The sequence below is a fragment of the Artemia sp. Qi Xiang Cuo genome, chromosome 20 (assembly GCF_049724085.1).
Source record: "Artemia sp. Qi Xiang Cuo chromosome 20, ASM4972408v1, whole genome shotgun sequence".
In the NCBI taxonomy this organism is placed as follows: Eukaryota; Metazoa; Arthropoda; class Branchiopoda; order Anostraca; family Artemiidae; genus Artemia; species Artemia sp. Qi Xiang Cuo.
In genome coordinates this window covers 60,798-65,278 of record NC_142813.1, presented here as the reverse complement: position 1 = coordinate 65,278, position 4,481 = coordinate 60,798, and the positions used below count along the sequence as shown (strand labels likewise).

At 30.7% G+C, this 4,481-nt stretch overlaps 1 non-coding gene across 1 annotated transcript; it reads left to right on the top strand.

Annotated features, from left to right (window-relative positions):
- The first annotated feature begins 575 nt into the window (after positions 1–575).
- LOC148939741 (U1 spliceosomal RNA) lies at positions 576–737 on the top strand. The gene has a single exon (XR_016143493.1). It is a non-coding gene; the product is annotated as a U1 spliceosomal RNA (small nuclear RNA).
- Positions 738–4,481: the final 3,744 nt, after the last annotated feature.

Below are 4,481 nucleotides of genomic sequence, written 5' to 3'. Positions count from 1 at the left end.
AAAAAAATTAGTGGTATTTTCATTGAAAAGGGGCTGAATTTTTTTTTTTGAAATTATATATAGTTTACAAAAGTTGATGGTGAAAAAGCCAATAATCACTTGCCATAATTAAAGTGCTCAAGCTGGATTAAAGTCCCCATGGAATTTTTTTTGGGAAATAGGCCGTAATTATTAACTACTGAAATCTAAATTGAACCAAGATTCGATAGAATTACTAAAGTGATTGTTTTTGGCCTTAGACGGCTTGGTTCTGAGGTGAGTTGCTAGCAGTAGCAGTAGTAATGACTATGAGATTGACTAATGAGATTGACTATGAGAATGACTAATGAGATTGAGAAATCCCAGATTATTTTTTCTCAAAAAGGTAAATTTGTATTCAAACGATCAAAACGTTTGCCTATGAAAATGAAATTGTACATTACTATTTTCAAAAATAATGTAGAGACTTGATTCAATGATGTCAAAAATTTATGTACACGTGCATCTTTTTCATTAATTGGACCTTCTGAGTGGCCTTCAAAGCAGCCAGATTTATGTCGAAATATATTAGTAAAATGTTAGATTTTTATCTAATCCTACTTACCTGGCTGAGAAGCTGCCTAGATCATAAAGGAGGCGCTCCTAGGGTGAGGCCTTTCCATTGCACGTTGGAATGGTTGAACCCTGTGATTATCCCAAATGGGGGTAACTTAAAAGCGTAACTCTGGTAGTGGTGGCTGCGTTCTCGTGGACCCCTTTCCAAACTTTGAAAAGTATTTTTAATTCTGGCCCCTTTTATTTGTCACAGATTTTGAATTTGAAAGGGAAAAGTAGAGAATTTGATGTTGTTCAAGACAAAAACGAGACATTTAAAATTCATCATTGGGCCCTATTTAAAATAGTGGATTGTTTCGGCTCTGGTTTGCCTTTCACTAGGTTGTGGCAACTGCTGCAGTTATGATTTTTCAAAACATGTTTTAAACTTTTAGTTAGTATGGGCTTCAGTTTGTCTTTTACTTGATTGCATCTACAGCTACATCAATCATTTAGAGCTCGTTCTTTACTATAAAATTCTGAATTGAGCAAAACTTTACCGTATCATAAATTGTTTTAATCCCATTCTCTAACGCGAGCAGCTTAGCGCAGCGGAAGTGCGCTGGGTGTTTGCCCTGGAGAACCATTGATCGAAACTTCATCAAACCTCGCTGGGCCTAAGGTCAGGTGTTCTAATCTTCATCATTGTGATGACACTTCTTGCTATTTTGTTTGACTCTCTCAAATTTTACTTTCCGATACGCTTTTCTGTTCGTTTTAATGTTTTATATTGCTCCTTACTTTCAGCTGCAAGACCAGTTTTTTTTTATTATTTAATTACTTACAGATAGTAATATTCAATTTAAAACCTGCGGAGAAAATTTTTTAAGGAAAAGTAAAGAGCCAAACTAAACTAAAAATAAGCAGAAATATTGTCAAATATTCTTCAAAGTATAAACTATTATATATCCTATTTATATGTGTTGCATCATCATGCATTTGATTATTTATTTTAGCATTTCAGTTACTATGGCCTAAATTTTGTTCCCTTATTACTGTATTCAATACGTGTTTTTTCACTTTTTGGTTACTATGGGCTCTGGTTTGCCTTTCACTAGGTTGTGCCAACTACAGCAATTATGATTTTTTAAAACATGTTTTAAACTTTTAGTTACTATGGGCTTTGGTTTGTCTTTTACTTGATTGCAGCTATAGGTACAACTATCATTTAAAGCTCGTTCTTTACTATATAAAACTAATAATCCTAGCAAATATAAAGAAAACAGGTGCAAATACCAATGAATGAATAAATCTTAAATACCTTCAATATTGGGTTATGATTTTTCCCCCAGAGGTGCTTCCCATGCAAGGGATGGTTTCATAAATTTCAGAGGGGGCTCATTAAATTTGAAACCATAAGCTCTAGTTCCCTTTTTAAGAGTCAAATGTGATTGGAGGGCACCAAGCCCTCCCCCATCCACGCCATCTTTTCTCCAAATACATGCGATCAAAATTTTGAGATAGCCATTATGTCCCAAATAGTCCAAAGGTGAAGTAACTAAAATAATTATGCCTCGGGGGTGGGCGAAACTTGTAGAAGTTTCACTGTCCCCAGAGCAAGAGCTGTCAGTTATGCAAGCTGACATAATAGTTTACATATTAGATTTCAGTTTTACTCGATTTAAGATTTATTTATTCATTTATATTATTACCAGTTGTATGTTTGTTTTCTATGATTGTCTAGTTAATTTCTGTTCGTTTTGGGTTGTATTTATTATTTAACAGTAAAAGATTATTGTTTCGTTTTAAACCTGATTTCAGTTTTACTCGTTTTAAGACTTATTTATTCATTTATATAAGTACCTGTTGTATGTATGTTGCTCTATGATTATTTATTTAATTTCTGTTCGTTTTGGGTTTCCTTTAGTCTTTACCAGTAAGTTCTGGTCGTTTTGAGTTTGATATTTAATAAGTTTTTGTATCTGGTGATCTTAAGTTTGATATGGGCTTTACGTTTTTTTGAATATTTTCTTTTCGGACAGTATTGTTTTTAATTAATCAATAAAAATGGACGACCGACCTTGGTCTTCGTTCCTTATATAAGAAATATTCTTTCAACACGTAAAGTGTTTCCTTAACATATATATATACATATATATATATATATATATATATATATATATATATATATATATATATATATATATATATATATATATATATATATATATATATATATATATATATATATATATATATATATATATATATATATATATATATATATATATATATATATATATATATATATATATATATATATATATATATATATATATATATATATATATATATATATATATATATATATATATATATATATATATATATATATATATATATATATATATATATATATATATATATAACATTTTATATAACATTTTATATATATATAACATATATATATATAACATTTTACTAATATATTTCGACATAAATCTGGCTGCTTTGAAGGCCACTCAGAAGGTCCAATTAATGAAAAAGATGCACATGTACATAAATTTTTGACATCATTGAATCAAGTCTCTACGTTATTTTTGAAAATAGTACTGTATAATTTCATTTTCATAGGCAAACGTTTTGATCGTTTGAATGCAAATTTACCTTTTTGAGAAAAGAAAATAAGAGAGTTTTCAATCTCATTAGTCATTCTCATAGTCAGTCTCATTAGTCAATCTCATAGTCATTACTACTGCTACTGCTAGAACCTCACCTCAGAACCAAGCCGTCTAAGGCCAAAAACAATCACTTTAGTAATTCTATCGAATCTTGGTTCAATTTAGATTTCAGTAGTTAATAATTACGGCCTATTTCCCAAAAATAATTCCATGGGGACTTTAATCCAGCTTGAGCACTTTAATTATGGCAAGTGATTATTGGCTTTTTCACCATCAACTTTTGTAAACTATATATAATTTCAAAAAAAAAAATCAGCCCCTTTTCAATGAAAATACCACTAATTTTTTTTTGAATCCAAGACAGGGAATGCAGAAAACATCTTATAGAAAAAATCACTTCCCAGATTAAAATCATTGGTATTCATTTATGATATCCGGGTTGCAGCAGTAGCTAGCAGCCTAGTAAGAGATGATCACGTCCCATGCTAAGAGATAAAATAACCCAAAACTCCTAAAAATAATGTTGGATAGAAGCACAAAGTAAACTATTAGAACTGCCTTGTTTTAAAATTTTACATAGGAAACTTACAGTCTCTTGACTTGAACAAAAAAGAAAATATGCTTGCTTGAAGAACAAGAAAAATGGCTTGACCTACGATATTCGAAATCGAAGGCATCTTTTTTTCGTTGTTTCGTCTCGGCTATCTGGGCACTGGCAAAATCACAGAGAGCTGTTTAATAGCTCGTTTTAAAGGGAATTCCTATATCTAGTTTCTTTTGTAATTAAAAAAATAGCTTTTAAAATAGTATCACTTTTTACAAAAAAATTGCATTTTCATGTAGAAACTTGATGAATGAAGCCATAATCGTAGGTTATTATTATATATGACGTAATAAGTAAATACAATATTTATACACAATTATGTTTCAACAAGATATCCGGGTTGCAGTGACAGCTTGCAACTTAGTAAGAAGCGACCACGTCCCATATTAAGAGATAAAATAACCCATAACTCCTAAAAATAGAGTCAGATCGAATCACAAAGTACACTATTAAAACTGCCTTTTCAAAACTCTTACATAGGAAACTTACAGTCTCTTGGCTAAAACAACAAAAAAATATGTTGTCTTTAAAAACAAGAAAATTTGCTTTAACTGCTATACTCTGCATCGACAGCATTTTCTCCCTCAGCATTTTCGCATCGACAGTATTTTTTCATTCTCCTCAGCTAACTGGGCACTGATAAATTGTAGAGAGCTGTTTAATGGCTCATTCTAAAGGAAATT